This window comes from Macaca mulatta, chromosome 19 (genome assembly GCF_049350105.2).
Source record: "Macaca mulatta isolate MMU2019108-1 chromosome 19, T2T-MMU8v2.0, whole genome shotgun sequence".
Lineage (NCBI taxonomy): Eukaryota > Metazoa > Chordata > Mammalia > Primates > Cercopithecidae > Macaca > Macaca mulatta.
The window spans coordinates 169704-191963 of record NC_133424.1 but is presented as its reverse complement, the minus strand read 5'-3'; positions in this window follow the sequence as shown (position 1 = coordinate 191963).

The following is a 22260-nucleotide window of genomic DNA, read 5'->3' as shown; positions in this document are numbered from 1 at the left end:
ACAAATGCATTTCTGGTGCATCTTTCCAGAGGAGGCAGTTAGATCCGCATTTATCTCCGTGTGCAGATGGGGACTTTGAGTTCTGTACTCTGTCCATGAGGAATTTCCTTGTGGATCGGTTGTGAGGGAGGTACGTGGCTTTTTCCCCCCACCCCCAGTAGCTGTCTCTGTTAGGAAGAGCATGGGAGGCAGGTTTGGTCTAAGCTCTTCCTCACCTTGACGTCCCTTTAGCGTAGTGATTTTGGGGTCCTGAGATGTAGTTTCAACTTCATGTTTCTGAATACACTGGCACTCTAAACAGTGTTGTAGGAGGCATCTAACTTACTTAGAAGAATCTATTTGGAAACACTTGAGCACCTTCGTCCTTGAGAGAACCAAGCCTTTGTTTAGTTTGCTTTGCCCTGAGGCTGTTACGCTGTCCCGGGCTGTGCGGCCTTAGAAAGCTGTGCCCCTGTGAGCTACTGCCTGTGGAATCTGGTGACTTTGAAATTAATCCAGCAGCTACATATTTTGGAAAGCAGATTCCCTCTTAAAGTGTTGGTGATTATGATTCTAGCACTAGAATTTCAGTGTGTATTTTCCACCCTTCTTACTTTGTCTCCTCATACACTGAGATGCTGCTGTATTTGCTCTTAGGCTTCACTGAGGGAGGGTCAGTTCTGACCCTTTCTTAGATATTGACCTTGAACGGACAGAATTGAGATTCAGGAAAACTCTCGAGCTTTGAGAGTGTGCTGATATCTATGTAAGTGGGGTTCATGTGTCAAACTCAGGTTTAAGAAAAACCAATTCTAGGCTGGGCATAGTGGCTCACACCTGTCATCCCAACACCTTGGGAGGCTGAGTTGGGCAGTTCACTTTTGAGCCCAGGAATTCAAGACCAGCCTGGGCAACATAGCAAGACCCTGACTCTACAAAAAATTAAATAGGACAGGTGATGTACACCTGTGGTCCCAGCTATTCGGGAAGCTAAGGCTGGAGGATGACCCAAGCCTGGCAGGTTGAGGCTGCAGTGAACCATGATAGCACCACTGTACTTATGGTGCACTGTGCCTGAGTGACAGAAGAACAACCACCCCCCCCCACACACAAAATATCAATTCATGCAGTGGCCAGTTCTGCTGGGACCACCTGTTAAGACTACTCTGGGCCTCATGGTTTGAGAAGCGTCTGTCCGGGGTCGAGAGGGAGTAGCTTGAGGGCCTAGAAGCCAGTTCTTGTGGTTGAGCGTGATTGCGGGTGTGGAGTTGGGGGCAGGGCTCTCCACGGCATGAGTGGGTAAATGGATGGGCTTCCAGGACGAGCCCCTGTGACTTTGCCTGGTTTACATCCGTCCAATACAAATCCACAGGCTCTTACTCTAGAAGCTTCTGCAGGGGCTGATGGACTGGCCTGGGGACAGAGGGTGCCCTCAGAGCCTCATGGTGCCGTCTGGTTTAGGAAGAGCACTTAGTCACCTAGATCTAGGATTTATGGCACTACAAGGGGACTCCTCACACTCGGAGCAGCATCCATCTGCATTCTAGACTTGGTTCTAGGCAAAGTATTTTGGAGCCTGTTGGTACCCTGTGTTCTGTTTATGTGTAAAACAAGTTAGAGTTATAACTAGTTAAAACCTATTTTTAAAATTTTGTCACAGAATATGGCAGTTGTGGTGGAGCCTGGCCAGAGACCCCCACACTCAGACGCTGTTGCTTGCTGGAGTTGCAGGCGTTGCCTGCATCGGCTGCCCCTCCCGGCGTGTCTGTGTTCTTGACACGGACGCCCATCGAGGCTCGGCCTGTGGGAGTCGTGCAGCCATTTGTCTCCGTGTTCCTCTGAGGTTCCGCAGACTTCACGGTCCCGTGGCAGAGCGTACGGTATCTGCTTGCATCCTGATTTCCCCAAACCCCAGGACAGACCAAGAGTTCCTTACACACAACTGCAGAGGGCCCCGTGGCGTGGATTTGCAGAGACACAGCGTTTCCCCAGCTTGGCCTTCGTCTCCAGAGTTGGCTTTAGGGTGATAGAAGCTTCCTTCAGACTGGGGGGCCTTGAAGCTTTGGTGCTAGGAATTCGGTGACCAGCACGGATGATACCCCGTTTCTCTGCATTTGTAGCAATAGTTGTTAACACGACCACGAGATGTACAGAGGAAGGAAAAAGGAGGTTTTATTTTCAGAGTAACACTCTGTGCTTTGGGAAATGTGGTCTTGGGGGAGCTGTAAGCACACGCCCCTCAGGAGGAGAGGAGGCCGCGGCATTACACGTTCCGGGGTTGTTCATCGGGCTCAAGGAATGTCTGAACGTTTACAGGGAAAGTGGGGTTTGTTCATCCGGTTTGTGCAATGTCTGAACACTTACAGGGAAAGTCTAGCACACATGCAGTGAGTTAACCTGTAACATCCGTGTTCGCCTTGGGGCAAGTGTAACATTTGAAATGAGGTGGACTGGGCGTGTCATGTACAAAGGTGAGCTGTTGGGCGCAGACGTTTATGCGCAGCCTCAGTCACAGCCAGGACTGGCTCAGGGTCTGCAGCCTGTGGCAGGAAAGGACACTCATGAGGCCATTCTGTCCAGTCGGGGCTGCCGGCAGGGTCCCAGTGTGGGGCTGTCTGGTCGGCCGGCATCTGGAGTCCACCCAGGTCCAGTGGGCAGCGTTCCTCTAAACCAGGCTTCTGATTGTGGAGGAGACTTCATGCTGGTTAACACACTGTACAGGAGTAATGTTGTGGGGCTTTGGGGTCCACCTTCCCTATGATGCCGGTTACATTTCTCTCCGGACCTCACAGCCACAGAGACTGCACCTCGTCTGACGGCAGGGGGTGCCATGTTGACATAGTAATTTATTGTATTAACCTTTATTACTATTTTAATAACTTTTTTTTTCTTTTTAAAGAGATAGGGTATTGCTGTGTTACTCAAGCCAGTCTTGAGCTCCTGGCCTCAAGCAATCCTCCCACCTCGGCCTCCCAAAGTGCTGGGCTTATAGACGTGAGCCAGTGCGCCCAGCCTACAGCCATGTTTTTAAAACTCAGCAGTTTAAAAATCCTATTCCTTTTACCCCCTCAAGCAGGCTGGTTGGCCTTGTGCAAACTGGGGTGTCACGATCTTAGCCCCCCTTTTATTTTTCCCTTTGGCCTCAAATTCTGATAAGAACAGCAGTTACAAAATGGGCTTTAGGTGATTCTTCCGTTACTAAAGCCAGAATTCTCAGCAGTTAGAGATGTTTGTCCCCAGGATTCCAGAAAGCTGTTTTGAGTCAAGCCCGTAGCAAATAAGTAAGGAACTAAACTCTTGGTCCTCTGCTTAGTACCAGGGGAATGGGTTAGTTGCTGATACCCTTTGATCTGTGCTCACGTGCTGCATCTCATCACGGGAAGCAGAGTCGCCCTGTGGAATAAAGCCCGGCTCAAGGTGGCGCGTCGAGACGCTTGGGGCTGTCAGTCCCTTATACAGCGGCAGACTTGGAGACTCAGTATCACGTGCAGGAGCCCAGGCAACCGGAGTGCATCCACCTTAGAGACCACATGGACGGTCGGCAAGATGGATGTCCGGGCATATGGCCTTGACAGGCCCACTGCGAGGTGAATTAGGAATTCGTTAGCAAAGAAATCAAACTCGCCTTTGGGTCCCAACTACTTGGAAGGTTGAGGCGGGAGGATTGCTTGAGCCAGAAGGTCAAGGCCGCGATGAGCCATGGTTGTAATACTGCACTCTGGACTGGGTGACACAGCGAGACTCCAAGTCAAAAAACAAAAACAAAAAAAACAAAACTTACTCTTCATAGCAAGAGGGAGAATTTATCAAAGTAACTGAAACAAAATCTTAGATGATGTAATTTCAGTGGCTAAGTGAGCTGTCCAGCCCACGTGGCTGGCTCACAACGCAACAGAGCCAGGTGCTGCTGCAACTGCCCCCCAACCCCGATCGCTTGTGGACATTTTCTGTTTTCCCATATCTCCCTTTTGGATACGTAGCTCGCTACTTTATAGCTAAGCATCAGTAAAACAGGTTGTCTATTTTGAAAAGTAACTATTTTGTCTTTTAAGGACAGAAAATGAAGCAGGTGACAATAGCATGGCAACCTGGTGAATAGATTTAGAGGAATATTTAATACTTGGCACCACTCTGATCCCTTCTTCTCTCATGCTTAGTTACAGCTACCGCCTCCTAGGACAGAACACTTTGAGCTCTGTGAGTAGGAATTAAACATGTTCTAAATCAGAAGTTTTAGTTAAGCAGTATTTTATGTGAATGCCCAGATCCTAAGTGTTCACTGTACTGGTGTGTGGTGTTGAAGAAGGAACGAGGGCTTGGGGCCACGTCTATGGTGCAGCGTCCGGGTTCCCATATGTGAGATGAGGGCCATGAGACACGGCCTGGAAGGTTCAGACTGTGGGATTGAATGGATCTACCCAGTCCTGGAAAGCCTCAAGTCTAACTTGACTTGGGCTGGTTTTAGGGAGATGCTGGCAGCGCTGTCCACACAGGTCACTGGGAGGGGCTCTGGCACCGTCCCCGTCAGGTGTCTCACGATCAGCCCAGCTTGCTCATCTCAGAAGCTGCTGGTCATGTTCTCGTTCCTGTTGTTCGTTGCGTGTTATTTAGGTTCTGTTCATGTGGGGACCTAGGAAGTTCCACAGTGAGAGGAGAGCCGCTGAGCCGCCTTCCTGCCTGGACGCCAGCCCCACGGAGGACCGTAACTGCTTGAGGTTGGCTTCTGCCCCCGGCCTCACCTGTGGAGGCATTGATGCAGTGGTACTTTCTAAGCTCCTGGGGCACACAGTGCTGTTGTGTGGATCCACAGGCCACTGTGGCGTCCAAGCACGTGCTCCCGGAGGAGAGGACTCTGCGGGCACTGATAGTGGGAGCTGGCTGAGAGTCCAGCGAGTTGAGACTCCCTGTGACGTGCACAGCTGCCATCTGCACAGCCCCTCCTGACGCCAAGATGGTTGTGCGATAAATGCACAAAGCACATCTCCAGCAAAAAGCCGCCGAGTGTCCACATCCAGGATATATCCACCACGGTGGCTTTTTGGTGTTAATACGATGAATGTGAGCAGCAGGTGGTCTGCATTGAGTGTGACTGTGCCACTGCAGTTTTGTTCTCATGTCTTGATGAGCATGAACGGTTCCTGACGAGGGTAGGTAAGGATGCTGTGACCTGAGACTCTGCAGTATTGTAGCTTGAGGAACCAAGGAGTTTTTCTGTCTTGCAAACCTGTCAGGGAGGATGTTCCAGGCTGGTGACTGCTCCATGAGGTATTCAGAGATCCAGGTTTCTTCCCGACCCCTGCTTTGCGTTCCCAGGGACACGGCTGTCCTTGCTGTGGTTGGGAATGGGTGATTGCCATGCTGGCGGGGGAGGCTTAAGGTGAGAGTGGCCCTGATTTACCTAATCTACATAATGACAGGGAGCCTGGGAGTAAAGTGTAGCCATGGCCTGGAGGATGGATGATGGATGTTGGTGAACGACTGGCTGCACTCACCGCACCTGGCCCAGGAATGGGGAAGGATGGCTGAGTATGCCGTTCAACGGTACCTGGTTCTTTCAGATTTGACTTCCTTATGGATTTTCTGCTGTAAAGAGGAGAGAGCCTGTGGTTCTAGGCCAAGCATCTCACTCATCTCATAGCATCTTGTATCCCTCAGCCAACATTTATGTCAAGTTTTAGAAGTCCTATCAAACTGGCAAGCATTTCTCAATTTGGTTTAACCATTGGATTTTATATCTGTGTCTGCATGTCTATTTTACATCTATGTGGTTATTTGGCACTCTGTAGTACCTTTGTAATAGGTTCTATTTGGTGGAAGTTACTTTCAACAAACCCTTGCTGCTACTTGAATTTTCAAGATTGCAAGTAGAAAGGAGAGAATAAAAACCACATCTTCTCTAATTTTAAAATGTGTTGTTTCTCAAATCACACCAGAAGTACAGATATTACAAATTACAAAAGCAGCCAGAATCAAGGTTAAGAGATTTCTGGGCGATTCTGGCTAATCAGCAGTATTTGCTGAGGTGTGTGCAGCAGAGCAACATGCCAAAAGGCCCGGGACGGGGGAGAGTTGGGAGGCCAGGCTGTGACTTCGGAGGTGTGTTGCCTCAGGGAGAGGAGCTAGATGTAGAGAGGATAAATGGCCACAGGTGTGACCACCGCCATCCTTGCCGCCGTACGGAGGCCTTTCTACAGGGGCCTTTGTGAGCTGAGTTAAAAATCGAAATTGAGAGAGTGCAATGCATTCTTAGTTTTTAAAATAAAATGCTAATAGAGAACGTTTTGTTTGTAAGAATGTAAAATGTTACATCTTTGTTTAGAATTTAAGAATAATAATTTGCTTCTGAGATTTTTGTGAGTGAGATTTGAAATCTTAAGTATGGTTTTTTCTTCCATGTTTTATACATATGCACGTATACACATATATGTAAGGTATATAAAAGGAAAATGAGCGTTTCTGTATTCACATTTATATACACTTCCATAATGTGTATACTTCCAGTCACACTTAGGTCTAAGAGACCATGACTTGACTTGATAACCATGAGAGGGTAATCGCGCCTCCCGCGTTCCAGGCCTCACACAGCCCGTGCCAGGTTTTGGAAGCAGGAGTTTGTCTGCAGCCACTTCGGGAAGCATGTGGTTGCCAGGATTGCCTAGAGCTCCAGGCTGTCTCCAGTCCCAGCCTCCCTGGGGTAGAAGCTGCCCTACCAGGGGCCTGGACATGGACGTTAGGGCCTGGAGCCAGGGACCGCTCCTGAAGCGGGGGGCTCCCCTCACGGCTGGGCATGAGAACCGAGGATAGGAGGCGGAACCAGCCTCGGGCCAGTGCACGGCCTCCCTGAAGTGCTTGCGGGAAGCCCCAGCTGCACTTTGCTGACCCCATAGACAGCACCTCACTCTGTGAGATCCCCCTGGCCCACCCCTCAGGTTCCTAAAATGATGAAGGTTTCCTGAGCTGTGAATTTTTAGGTCTAGGCTAAAAAGTCCTGGGACAGGCTCACAGGGTTGTTTATGTAGAAATGATGAGTGTGCTGGTGACTCAGAACAGGCACTGCACCCTCACTCCAGGGTCCTTCGTGCCAGGTGGAAACGAGCGTGTGGGTCACCCAGAGTCCCTGCATCCTCACTCCAGTCACTGCTCTTTGGTTTCTTAATTAAAAGCCTAAAAGCCTTGATAATGAAAATGCATTCTCCCCAGAGAGTCGAGTTTCCGGTTATGGAGGCTCACCTGTAAATGCCGTGCCAGGTCAAATATGCTGAGATCTGGGCCAGGTCCTGCTTCCTGCCCACGGCCAAAGCAGGTACTTCATTTGGGAGGTGACCCAGGGGGATATCTGATGAGGCCTGCCGGTCCCCGAGGGATGAATCCGCTGGCCTTCACACTCTGCTCCGGCCTCCATCAGCTCCTTTCTACCTGCAAACTGCCGGCTTTGACGTTGCCATCATTGGAGATATGTTAGGGACTTAGTATGGGTTGACACCCATAGGACCAGCAGATCGTGGAAAGGTGGGAACCATGGCTGGGAGGGTGGTGACCACGGCCAAACTGAGAACCGTGGTGGGCTGGGAGGTCCATCTTCTGTCTAAAGTGTTTTTCAAAATATAAAACATAGTGTCTCAGGAGCATGAGAGGGCAGGCCACAGACGGGGAGAACGCATCTGTAAAAGACTCATCTGAGAAAGGCTGTTATCCAAACCGTGCAAGGAACTCTCAAAACTCAACAAGAAAATGAACAACCTGATTAAAAATGGACCAAAGACCTGGACAGATACCCCAACAAAGAAGATACACAGATGGCAAATCTACACGTGGAAACATGACCCGCGTCTTATGTCATAGGGTGAGGCGTCACTGTGCACCCATCGGCCTGGCCAAAACCCGAACTCCGACACTGCCGCGTGCTGGTGGGTGTGTGGGCATCAGGACCCTCACTCATCACTGGGGGAGGTGGGGCAGCTGCTGTAGGAGGCAGTGTGGCGGTTTTCAGTGGAACTAAGCTCTCCGACCACAGGAGCAATCACAGTCCTGGACGTTTACTCGGAGGAGCTGAAAGTTTACTTCCATGCGGAAATGTGCACACAGACGTTGACAGCAGCTTTATAATTGCCAAAACTAGAAAGCAACCAAGATGCCCTTCAGCAGGTGAATGGATAAACTGTGGTATGTCAGATACTGGGATATTATTCAGCACTAAAAAGAACTGGACCCCTAAGCCATAAAGACAAGGAAGGATCTTAAATGCATGTTGCTAAGTGAGACTCCAATCTGGAAAGGCTGCCTGCTGTCTGAGTCCAACCACAGCACAGTCTGGAAAAGGCAAAGCTGTGGAGACAGTCAAACAGTCAGTGGCTGCCAGGGGCTGGGGAAGGGAGAGATCAATGGAAGGAGCATAGGGGATATGGAAGGTGGGAAACAACTCCAGGTGGGGCTTTCATGGGGGATGCATGCCGTTCCACGTCTGTGAAACCCACAGAGTGAGCAGCAGCAGGCCGAGTCCTCGTGTGAGCTGTGGACTGTGGGTGGTGGTGCCGTGTTGATGCGGGTCTGTCGGTCGTAGAGACATGCTGGTCTGGTGAGGGCAGGAGAATGATGGAGGCTGTGCCTGTGCTGGGAAAGGAGATAGGTGAGGACTCTCTGTACTTAAAGACAAAAGAGTGCTGGCCAGACAACATCTGTGTGAGGGTGTGGCCTGTGTTCTACATTCAGAATTTCCGTTAGAATACACACATCTAAATTTTTCAAAGTTAAACCTTTGCATTAAGTAACTCGCTACCAAGTTACAGTATCAGCTTGAGCGCTGCCAGGATGGCCAGGATCCTGTATCCTGACAGGCTTCTCCCCTTGCAGGTGCAGTTGACGTCCATGGCCACATCCCAGTAAGCAGCAGGGCTGGAATCAGGAGTCAGGCTTTGCGGGACAGAGAGGAAGTGAGATCTGTAAGCACGTGGCTGAGGGCCGGCAGGGGGGAACCCATGGCAGGGGGCCGGCAGGGATGACTTTTTGATCAGTTTTCCTTATCGCTGAGGCCTTCCTAGACTTGGGGAGTTGGAGTCCCCACTCTCGGGTGCCTCAAAAACCAAAGGCTGCTCGTAATCCTCAAGTTCCAGATGCCTCAGGGGAGGTACCTGGGTTGTTGGGTGCAGTTCCGTTATTTGCTGCTCGGTGGGATTTGCCCACAGCATTTCTGGTTGTTTCTAAGAGCTGATGTTTGAGCTGCTTATAATCACATATGGATGTCGATCTACCAATAAAAGTTAAGAGCAGAATTTTACTTCAAAGAGTTGTGAAAATGCTCAAGGTCGTGTACTAATGTATACATTACATTTGTGGAAATATCTAAAAGTCCAGGATTTATATTAAACACTTCTCTTGATTTTTGTAATATCTACCTGTCATTTTTCCATTTGATTAATAGATGTCAGAGGGCTTAAATTTTGAGTGCCTGAATTCACTGAAACTAAAACTTCTTACATCAAATGTAATTGAACTGAACGTAGCCAACAGTGCATGCTTTTATAAGTACTGATTAAAATATATAGAAAAACACATATCCATGAACATGCAGATGGGGGCAACATGTTAAACCGTGGAAGTAGAATTAGTATTCTTTGTTTTCTGAGAAGACAAATTTTTAAAAAGCTAAGGGGTCTTATAACTTTCTAGTTTCCAACTTATTTACCCTAAAGTGGAAGATTGACAGCAGCAGAAGAGGAGATCCTGGGCCAGTGCAGGCTCTGGGAGCAGCGGGGTGAGTGCTGGAAGGAGCTGGCTGGAGGCAGAGCCAGGGAGGGGCTCAGACAGGCCAGGACGGCCTCAGGGCACGCGGCTCAGTGAGTGAGAAAAGGTTCACATTTCTTGGAGAGCCCTTGACTCTGCCCACGGAAAACCCAAACTCCTTCCAACGGGGATGTGCATCTCATGTAAAAGTTGTTACTCCCAGAAAGAAAGCCAGTGGATGTAGAAATTTTATGTATGCAGAAATAATTTCAAATTTGTTTCTAACCTTATCCTTTTCTTCCCCCATCTTAATGTGTGGTGACTTTCTGCAGGTGACGCACACATCTTAGGAGAGCGCTGTATTTCAGTTGCTGTTGGCTCTGATGTGACTTTGTGGTGTGCGATGTTCTTGTTCTGAGGTTCTGCCCAGAACGTGGCTCCTCCCTGCTGAGCGTTGCTTGTTGAAGGCCCGTGTGGAAACTTTCCCTGTAAGCTCGTTGCCCACAGCAGTCTTGGTTCAGAAATCTTTGGACCTCCTGAGACTCCACACAACCTTCTAAACTTTCTAGCGTGACCTTTTCATTTTACTGTTCCCCACTAACTCAGATGTTTTCCAGAATGTAAGTAATCTGCTGCATGCAGGGCGGGGAGTGCCCTCCGTTGGCTCTGGGGAGAAGCATCGCTGTTTCTCCGGGTGGAGCTTCCCGCCCACCATGGTGTGCTCCAAGACGCAGCAGGGTTCCTTGGCAGAAGTAACCGTCGAAGGCCCGTGTCTCCGTGGCATGGTGGCTGTGGGTATGCGGCCATGCCGGCCCCTCCCCATCAATGGCACCACGGAGAGGAGCAGGGGGAGGTCTGGGATCTGTCTCCAGAGTCACAGCTGTGCTTCCGAGACTGCGTCGTCCGTTTGTAACTAGACATGCAGAGAAAGTGTTGGAGATCAGCAGGAGACGGTGTCTGTCCCTAATGAGCTCAGGCATGCCCTTGATAGGGTCAGGTTTCTGTGCGGCTGATCTGGACTCAGCCTGGCTGTGGCAGTGCAGGTGACTGCTGGGCTTTGGCAAGGCTGCACCCACTGTCCGTCTGAAATGGCCCCCTTCCCTGGCTCGCGGTGCCAACTGGGTGCCCAGGCCTGTGTATGTGTCGGGGAAGGGGTGGGTGGGGGTCCTACTTTATTGCCGTATCCAATGGCACGCGGGGTCAGCACTCAGGAAACATGTGCTGTGTGGGTCAGCGATTGAGTTCAGAAACCTGGAAAATTCAGCAGTGTAGGCTTTGGGCATGACCCGTCCAGCCTTGGGGCTCTTTCTTTCTCTGAATTTCCTTCCATGGCATCCTCCTCATCCCAGGGGCCCCTGTCCCCGTATGGCTGTTGGCAGCTTCACAGGTTCCTCTGCCTCCCCTCCCAGGCCCTGGAGTGGCTGGGACAGCTAGTGGCTGTGCAGACCCCACAGCCAGTAGATCGTGGGTGCCAACGCCTTGGGCCTGGGTTACCTGAGTCAAGGACTCCAGTACATGGCTGAGCTCACCCCGAATGTCTGGATCAGAAGGCCTTGGGTTGCAGAAAGGTGGGAGTTCGATATCGAAGGACAGCCTCCAAAGCAGAAGGGGAAATGGCTGTGCTGGATGGGCAGCTAGAAGAGTCTGTGCACAGCCTGGGACCCAGTGCAGACACAGAGCTGACATGGGCACTGCAGTGACACGGCCACCGTGGAAGTGGGCAAAGTTACAGGCTTCAGACCGATATGGAGGGGCTGGTCTAAAACGATCCTCATTTTCCTTTAATCCTAGCAACTGCTGGCTTTTGGGGTGGGGGAGTGAGATCTGTGGTGGCCGCGAGGAGAGACAGGGATTTTAATTAAACCCCTCTTTCTGGGAGAGGGGAGTAGCCGTTTCTGTAGGGCAGTGAGCATCGTCATCTCAGGCAGCTCAGGCTGCTGTAACGAAACATCATTGACTGAGTGGCTTATGAACAACAGGAATTTGTTTCTCACAGTTCTAGCGGCTGGATGGCAGGATCAGGGTGCCGCACGGGTGGATTCTGGTGTGGGCTCCTTCCCGGTTGGCACACACCTTCTCTCTGGCCCTGACACAATGGGAGAGTGAGGGATTTGCTGGGCCCCTTTCTGAGGCACAAATCCCATTCAAGGGTCTCCAGCCTCGGGAACTCATCACCTCCCAAAGACCTCCTGACAGCATCACATTGAGGGTGAGGATTTCAACCTGTGTTTTGGGGGGCAGGCAGTTCGTAATCTTCACCCTCTTTGTGTATTTCTGACTCAACATTGAGTCTGCCTTTGGCTCTCCAGGGGACAGAGCCTGTGTGGACACTGAGCAAGGTCAGAGCTGCAAGCATGTGCACATCGGGGGCAAGGGAGCTGCCAGGGGTGTGAGAAGGGGGTTTCAGCGTCAATCGGAGCTGCTTTCCTGGCAAATGTACTCATAAGCTATCCTGGCAACATTTGCTTTTCACGAAGAGTCGATGAGGCAGTGGGGGCAGCAGGCGGTGTTGCCAGAAGCTTGGAACTGATGGGCAGCAGAGAAGGGGCAGAGGCCATGACCTTGGGGTGGTCAGCAGTGCCAGGTGTCTGCCCTCCAGGTCTCAAGTCTGTGATAGTGCAGAGACTGAGCAGACCTGGAAGGTGTCCACATGGTGCCTTTTCTCCTGACATTCTGGGCACCACGAGGAATCATTCCTGTCTTCAGCACTAGCAGGAGACTTTTCCTGAACACCTGCTCCTCTTTGGCGTTGTGGGTGTGAAGGGGTCAGAGTGAGCCTGTCTTCATGGAGCTTTCAGACACCATGGGGATAGTGTGGCACAAGTGTCGGGCTCAGGTGGGACGGAGGCTTTCCCCCAGAAAACAGCTGCCGATTCCAGGATGGTCCTCGACCCCTCCTCCCTCTGTTCCTCTGCGTCATGTGTGAATTAAGGCTGTTCTATCGTAGCGGGGGTGTCATGTTAACTGGAAGTGTGCTTTTTTACTGGGCAGAAAGGAAATTAATGGTACATTTGCCAAGGACAGCGAGGTTTGATTTGATGAATCCAGTGGGGGAAAGGAGAAGGGGCTTGGCTGTGTGGGGATGTGTGTGATGGGAGCAGAATGGAGCAGCCATGCAGGCTGTTGGGATGGAGGGGCCACGCCCGCATTTCCATGGGGTCCGTCGCTGTTTGTGCCACTAGACCTGAACCTCTGTCTCTACAGTAGTAACGCATCATCCACGTCCCAGCAGGCCAAGTCCTCAGGAAAATGGGGCCAAAAAGTAGAAAACCATGACCGTAGAAGGTAACGGCACATGACTGAGCTTTCTGGGTGGTGCGTCCTTGTGATAAAAACAGTCCTGAGCTGAACACCAGAATGAAAACGAACCGTCCTCCGTGCTGAAGGCGGAAGAGGTGTGCTTGGCTATCCGCAGTGCCTGCCTGTTTGGGCGGTGATTACTGCAGGTCACACGTGCTGTACAGGAGGAGGGCAGTGAACTCTGGAGCCAGGCTGGCCGGGTGCAAGTCCCAGCTCCATAGCCAGCTCTGTGATCTGGGACAATTCACCTATGTCCTCTGCCTCTCGGTTTCCTCCTCTGTAAAATGGGGGTAATAGTCGCATCTATCTGAAAGGGCTATGTGAGAATTAAACGACCTTGTAAATGTAAGGGGCTGAGAACAGTATCTGCTCTTGGTGAGCAGAAGGATGACCAAGGAGGTGACCAGCAAAATACCCCTTTCGAAGCCTCAATACTGTTCCATAGTGAGCAAAGACACAGCTCCTCTATGGACGAAGCCATTAATAGTCGATCCTGGCAGGCAGAGTGCAGATTCCTTCGAATCAGAAATTTGAACTCTGGCCAGCGACTGCTGTACTGATTGAGTAAATCTTAGGATTTGTTGTTAATGGTAAAGTCTACAAAAACAGAAACAGTCTGAAGGAGTTTGAGAGGGTGTGGGCTCAGCTGCAATGTCTCCTCCCAAGGCCGTTGGTTAACATCATCTCCAGCCCTGTGGAAAGACAGCAGCAGTGAAGAAAATGTCGGACAAACATTTGGTGTGTTTGTACCCTTCTCCCAGAAATCCTAAATGCTTTGCATGTTTCAGCTAATAATTCATTGAAATGGATTATGCTGACCATTTTATAACCTACTTCACTGCTCTCCTGTCTAAATCCATCCCTTTGTGACACATTTTTTACACTTGGCTCATTTTTTCAATTGTGTTTGCTGTCTTACTGCCATGTAAAGGATAAACGTGCATGTCTATGTTGATTGGACTGAGACAGCTAATGCTAAATATGTCTCTGTTCCTTGAAGGTTGACTTGTGATGGTGTCATTTAAGTCTCTTACTTTTTCCCCTTGAGTCAGCAAAATATTCCATGTTACTTTGAGCAAAACTTGCTCACTAGTGTTATGGAGGGTATAAAAGCAAATGGAATAAGTTTCCTGCCTTCAGGAGGATTGAAATCTCAAAGTCGGTATGACAGCATGGATGGGAGTCAGCTCAGTTTGCAGCTTTTAAAACATGTTGGAATCTTTCCTCTGCCACTTTTAATGGTGAGACCCTGAGCAAATCATTTCCACAAGCATCAGGCTCCCCATCTATGACATGGAAGTAAAAATAGCAATCTTGACAAAATTGTGATGACTACAGACGTGTACCTAACCTCTTATTTACCGCCTCCCGATAGAAGATATTGTAACTCATCCCATTTGAGAGCAGGTGGTGATCACCCCATCCTGTGAGATTCAAGTATAAGTATCTGGAATCCCCCATCTGCAGGCGAGGAAGACCCAGCAGCCCTCACAATGTCTTCTGGAAACTGGATTTTGTTTGAAGGGTGAACTGACTCCAAGTTTCTTCTGTTTTCACGTATTGTCCTTCCTACGTGTCTCCTGGGGTTTTTCCCTACCTCCCAATCTACATTAACCTGATAACAGCCAGCTATGTTTTCTAGAATTCCCCTAAATTGACTCATGCCAAATACTGAATACAGTAGATTGGGAGGGTTCATTAAATCACGATAGAGCATCCTAAAGAAGGAAAGTAGACACCTTTGTTCTTAAAGGGTCTTCAGCCATCCCACCCTGGAGAAGGTTGCTGATTGCCTCTTCTCCTCGGGCAGTCTTGTTACTATGCATCACTTTTTTTTTTTTTTTTTTTCCTGAGATGAAGTCTCTGTCACTCAGGCTGGAGTGCAGTGTCATGATCTTGTCTCACTGCAACCTCCATCTCCTGGGTTCAAGTGATTCTCCTGCCTCAGCCTTCCGAGTAGCTGGACTACAGGTATGTGCCACCACACCCAGCTAATTTTTGTATTTTTGGTAGAGACAGGGTTTCACAATATTGGTCAGACTGGTCTTGAACTCTTGACTTCGTGATCCATCCACGTTGGCTTCCCAAAGTGCTAGGATTACAGGCGTGAGTCACCGCACCCGGCCTGCATCACTTTTTATGCCTCGTCTTCATCCTTACAGCTTCTCCTTCCTAGGGGCCTCAACTCCCAACCCTGGAGTAAGGGTCACAACTGTCCATCTTCATGCAACACAGCTTAGTTCCCCTTCTTATCCTCCCCACCATGCCCTATGGGCTGCTTTTCTACAACCAGAATGGAGACCCAGGGAGATCTGCTAAACTAAGACAGTTCTCACCCCTGGGAGAAAAATCTACTTCCCAGTTCTCAGTCCTGCTAAACTATTGTTAAGATAAAGAAGGACCATGATAAATCCTATTGGCTAAGAGAAGAAGATTCTCCAGGTTGCCATAGGACAAGAGAGGAAGTGACAGAATCTGCAGCCATTTGGTCGAATATGTGATATGTGAGTCATTCTGAGGAATACGTTAAAATTCTGTAGTCAGATCTTGGAAAATGATATTGCCAGTAGAGGGAAGAATGTAACAAAAAACCCAGGCAGAAAACAAACAAGTGTGTGTGGAGAAGAACAATAATGTGATGTGAATGAAGGGTTCGGTGTCATGAGTGAGAAATGGCTGACCGAAAGTAGGGAGATGCAGAGAGGAAGATACCACGGGAAGACTGAACATCACATTAAGTGATTTAGGTGATTCTGCCTGCAGTGCAAATATTTTGGGCTCTGAAGTGAAGTCATCAAAAGGTTTACGTCTGTAATGGAGGATTGGTCTAGATAGCCTCTCAGATCCCACTCGGCTTTGAGATCCTTGATTCCGGGTCACACCTGCGGGTCTGGAGGGCAGTTCTTCAGGGTCATGAAGGAAGGATTCCAGGAGGCTGGAACATGAAGGACATTCAGGTGACCACATCAAGAGATCAAGTGGGGTAACAAGAGCCTGAACTAGAAGGAATGCAGTGTAAATATGAAGAAGAGGAAATGGGAAACTGACTAGAAACGATAAGTAGAGAAAAAGGGAAACGTGTGATTCCAAGGTTTAGAACAGTATTTGTAAGTTACAGTCCCACAACTTCTTGCAGAAACAGTATCTAAGAGAGTCATTTTAAAAAGAATAGCAAACTTCCAAGTTCCACGGAAAGACATCAGCATCTCTGTGGAGTGAATTGGGGAAAGAGAATGAAGAAGTCTGTTCAACTTTTAGATATACAAAATGTGAATTGAATTGCATGAGTGACACCAACAATGTGAAGATATTTAACAGGAGCTCTTTTTTCCCTTTTTGGCCTGTAGTATTTAATCCTTCTATCATCATTATCGTCCTTTCTCTAATTTAATGTCTTTGAACCTTTATTCAAAAATCCACTATGTATAGGTAACATGTTTGTGAGATTATTACTAGACCCTCTAGGAGGTTTCATTAACCCAGTTTTGATAGTTCAGGTAAGTCCTCCACCATTTTTTTTCCAAGTTGTCTTAGCTCTTTTGGGTTATTTAAATTTCCAGACACATTTTGGAATCTGCTAGTTCATTTCTACTGAAAAAAAAATAAAATAAAATCATGCTGGGATTTTGATTGGAATTGCATTAAACCTCTGCTCCACAAGGGCAGAACTGACATCTTAACAATATTGAGCCTGCTGATCCATGAACACAGTATATCACTTCATTTATTTAGTTCTTTAATTTATCTCAGCATCACTGCCTGCTTTACAGTGCATAGATCTTACACATCTTTTGTCAGATTTAGTCTTAATATTACTTTTTCTTTGCCAGTGTATAAAGAGATAAATACTGCTTATGGAAAGTTTGCAAGATACAAGCTAAACCCAAACTCACTTATTAGTAAGTAATTTATTATTATTAGTTTTAGTGGCTTTTTGTGATTTCAGGAGATTTTCCACACGGGTGATCACGTCACCTGCAGATACAGATAGTTTTAAATCTTATTTTCTAATAAGGGTGCATTTTATGTGTTTTAACTTGCCTTATTGCACTGACTAGACTCCAAAAAAATGCTGAAAAGCAGTGAGAAAAAAGTCATCAGGTGGGATGGTAAATACAGCCCTTGTTCTTCCATTTTGACCTGAAGCACCCAGTGTGATCATTTTCTCATTTGATTTTTGTGAGGACTTTTTGTTTCCTTTTTTTCCTTTATTTTTTTTTAAAAATACACTTTATCTTTTAGGCAGTTTCACGTTCACAGAAAAATTGAGGGAAAGGTGCAGAGAGACCTTCTATATGCCTTCCCTTCCCCCACGTGCACAGCCTCCCCAACTAACAACACTCCTGCCCAGAAGGAGCATTTGTAATAATTGAAGAACCTACGTTGACATATTGTCACCCAGAGTCCACAGTTTACATGAGGGCTCCGTCTTGGTGCTTGTTCTATGGGTTTGAACAAATATGTCATGACATGTATCCACCATGATAGCATCGTACAGAGCAGTTGCACTAAAATCCTAAAAATCTCCGTGTTTCACCTCCTCATCTCTCCCTCTTCCCAACACCTGGGAAGCACGGACATTTTCACTCCATAGTCTGGCCTTTTTCGGGATGTCCTTTAGTTGGAAGCTTACAGTATTTAGTCTTTTCCGAGGGGCCTCTTTTGTGTAGCCGTGCATGTTTAAAGTTCCTACGTGTCTTTTCATGGCTTGACAGCTCACTTCCCTTCAGTGCTAAAGAATATTCCATTGTTTGGATATATCACAGGTTATTTATCCACTCACCTAGTGAAGAACATTTTGGTTTCTTCGTTGCCTCCAAGTTTGAGCAATTATGAATAAAGCTGGAATAAAATTAGCAATTATGATTAAAGCTTCTATAAATGTCCATGTGCAGGTTTTTCTGTGAACACAAGTTTTCAACTCCTTTGGATAAATACCTAAGAGTGCAATTGCTGGAGCACATGTTAAGAGGATATCTCGTGCCCATCAATGATACACTGGATACACAAAATGTGGCACGTATATACCACGGAATACTATGCAACCATAAAAAAGAATGGGTTCCTGTCCTTTACAGGGACATGGATGAAGCTGGAAGCCATCATTCTCAGCAAACTAAAAGGAACAGAAAACCAAACACCACATGCTCTCACTCATAAGTGGCAGTTGAACAATGAGATCACATGGACACGGGGAGGGGAACGACACACACGGGGGCCTGTTGGGGGGTGGGGGCAAGAGGAGGGAGGGCATTAGGACAAATACTTCATGCATGCAGGGCTTAAAACCTAGATGATGGGTTGACAGGTGCAGCAAACCCCCATGGCACATGTATACCTATGTAACACACCTGCATATGTATCTAAGAACTTAAAGTAAAATGTAAAAATAAAAAATAGGGAGTATAGTTTGGTAAGACAATGTGATAATTTTACAAACACAAAACATGTCATACCCACTTCCCTCAAGTGCTTTCAACAGCATCCTGTTGCTGTTATTAAGAGAATAAAGCATCTACCATCATCTCCCAGCCCCTGCCTGCCTGCCTTCATTCTTGTCTTGTGCCACTTTCTCCCGTGTTTACTTCCTTGCACGTGCCTGTTTCCTGCTGCAAGAGGCATTCTGCACGCACCCCCATCTCTGTTTAGACCGTGGTGTCCCTACACTCCACCCCCCTCAACAAGCAACCTCTACTTCTCTCCAGACTGCAAGGGGATCATACCTTCCAGAATGCATCGGTTTTCTACCTCTCATCCCAAGATACGCCAGATTCTTTTACAGCATAAATTTAGAGAACCCCGCTTCCCTTTCTTTGGTGCGCTTTCCTCAATTCTTCATCAGAAACCCATTAGACTGATTGTCATATTAGTGCCCATTCTCCCCATCAGGCCGCAAGTTCGTGTGAGCAGGGGCCGCAGTCATGTTGGTGAACCACGGTATTCTCAGTGACTATCCATGTGCTTAGAAAGTATTTGCTGAATGGGTAAATGGGTCTGCAGTTCCAACCAAAGCTAGAAGCTTGACTTTGGAAGAATGAAAGTAGATAACATCTCCAAAGCAGACCCCATAGCATGAAAAAAGAAAGGAAGAACGGAGGCAGAGCTGAAGGATGAATATTGGCACAGGAGTAGGTGAGACTTTGATGTAGTTTGAACTACATCAAAATCTTAAGAGTAGCCATTTCAGGATGACAAGAGAACAATATATTGTTTTTGTTCTTTCTTTTCAACATTTGCAAAGTTTTTTGCCTTGAGTATAGTCACTTTTGCAATCAGAGGTTACAGTGCTTGATGGAATGAGGCCATGAAACACACACACCACCGAGTTTCTAACACAGAGCAATCTGTGAGGAAGGATGGAGACACAGGAAAGGTTCATTTTAAAGCAATGCAGGCGTTTTCTTTATAAAGGCAAAAGACATTTTTTAAAGTGTTTGCATCATACGCAAGTCTGCTAAATTTGGTCAAGAAACAGAGAAAACAGTAACAGAAGAACACTTTAGCCCACAAGGAGACCAGCACACCCAGCTCGAGACCACTCCAGATGAGGAGTGGAGAGTGGTTTCCTCACAGCTGACCCACAGGATCGGGTAACACAAGCAGAAGGGAAACATGGGGACCACAGAGACATCAGACTGTGGACTTCATAGCAAGAGACAGCAACACAAACTAGCGGAGTAATTAAAAACTATGGTAAAAAGAGGTCCACATTCTATTTTAACCTGAAATCAGTGGCACGGGGACCACCACACCACCCTGCAGTTGCCTCCTCCCTCCCCCACACACAGCAGCCTCCTGGGACAACATCCTACTTCCAACTTGCAGTTGCCTCCCGTCCCACCCCCCCACAGTGGCCCCCTACGACAACATCGTACTTCCACCCTGCAGCTGCCTCCCATCCCCAACACACAGCAGCCTCCTGGGACAACTTCCTACTTGCCGGCCACAGCCTGGAGCCCCCAAAGCATGGAGGGGCTTAGCGAGCCACACAGCATTCCCCCTTCACACCTGGGAAGTCAGCCCCTCACTGAAGTGGGTCCTGTGCCCACCAGCTGTGCACGATCAGAGGTGTGAGGTTATGGACCTGGTCACCCACTGTGCAGAGAGGCGTGAGGTCGTGGACCTAGTCACCCGTTGTGCACGATCAGAGGTGTGCAAGGTTCCAGACCTGGTCACCCACTATGCACAATCAGAGGTGTGAGGTGATGGACCCGGTCACCCGCTGGGTATGAATAGAGGTGTGGGTGGTTAGTGACCTGGTCACCAGCTCTGCACAATCAGAGCCATGCGAAGTTGCAGACCTGGTCACCAGCTGCACCCAATCAGAAGCTTTTGAGGTTAGGGACCTGGTCACCTGCTGTGCACAGAAGTGTGAGGTTATGGACCTCGTCACCCGCTGTGCATGATCAGAGGTGGGCCAGGTTAGGGACCATGTGCGTGGTGATGGACCTGATCAGCAGCCAAGACACCTGCCGTTTCCAGTGTCATCCCGGCTTCTTTCAAAACTGGAAAAGTCTTCAGATATTTCCCAAAAGCTTGTCCATCTTTGAAAACGATATGCGTGTGCACAGGTGATACCGATGACTGAAGATTGAAGGTTAGAGCATTCCAGCCCCATGCCCATGTCCCATCCCATCTGCGAAAACTTGAGCACAAACATCTCCCTCTCTGAAGCTCCCTGAACCCTGTGGCAGGCCTGAGACTCAGGTCCAGTGTCCTGTCAGTTACACTGAACAAAATGTAATTCAACACTGGCCATGGGCCCTGTGCTTTAAAAACCACATATAAATCTCCCAAAGAACTACAATCTATGAAAGCTTTCATGGCTAGTATTTTAGGAAGACTGATCAGTCTTGACCTAAATCAAAGCCGACACTGCCCAAATGCACTCTAACCCCAGCTTCGTGCACAGGCAGCCATCGCCTGGCCGTCAGGGTGACCAGCAGCCTGGGCACAGACAGGACCAGCGCCGGTCCCTCCCTGCACCTTAAGGGGGCTTCTGAGCTGCTGTCCATGATCAGTGATGGTGACGCCCAGAGCAGCTTTCCGGGAAAGCAGTAAACCTTTCAGGTCCTCACCTCACGAGGATGGCCATGTATAAATCAACCGCCTTTGTTACTGCCCTGCCATTCTCAAAGAGGAGATGGGTTAAACTTCTTTATCCACACGCCCAACACAAGGCACACCTGCCCCAGCACGAGGCTCATCTACTTAATCCCGGGAAACTCACACAACCCACAATCAGAGGCCGCACACAATCCGAGACTGAGCACAATCAGAGACCACACACAATCAGAGGCTGCACAGAGACCACACACAGAGACCCACACAATCAGAGGCCACAAAGAGGCCAGAGGCCACAATCAGAGACTATACACAATCACAGGATGTGCACAATCAGAGGCCATGCACAGTCTCTGCAACCTCATCAGAAACTGTTTCTGACCATTCACCTGAGGCCACCAAGTTTAAATGAGAGGCCCAGGTTTTAAAAGACAGCAGGAGTTCTCTGAAGGCAAACTCCGTGCATTCCACCATCAGCACCATTTGTGCCTGTCACGGTCAGGAAGAACCACAACCACGTCTCGGTGCCCTTGCAGTGCAGGGCGCTGCGTTTCTCCCCCTTTCCAAACCCGCGGCGGCTCCTGGCGACCCAGCGCCTCTGCTCAGCCACACGCCCCCAAGGCCTTCCTCCCTCACCCCACAGGGGAGCTCCCGCAGCCGGGCTATCTGGCTCATCACTCCGATTCAGTCACTTACACCCTCATTCCAGGCTGAAAATCTCTTCTGAAAATATCCAAATCTTACCCACGTCAGGCTCCATCTTTTCCCCAGAGCTCCTCATCCCCTCCAGAGCAGCAGCCCTGGTGCCCGTGCAGCCGGGGCCTGTGGGCAGATCCGTGGGCTCAGAATGCCCAGCCCCTCAGCCCCTCTGTGTGTCCCCTTACTCCCTGCTCCCTGGCGTTAATGCCCTCCGTCTTCGATTTCCTGATAGGCAAAAGGGGGTTAATTCTAAGAGTGCTAACCGAACTGGATCACTTAACACCATGTCGGGCCCAGAATACCCCTTGATCAATGACAGGTATTGCTGCGCTCTTACCATTGCGCTGGGTCCAGGTTTCCTGTGAGCCCTTTAGGCTCTTTGCCGTAAAGGCCACTCAATGGTCCTGTGCAAGCCTGTCTGTGGCAGATGGACAGGTGAGTGGCCGATGCACACGTGTGATGCTGAATGGGATCGTGCAAAGCTGGCCCGGCGTATTG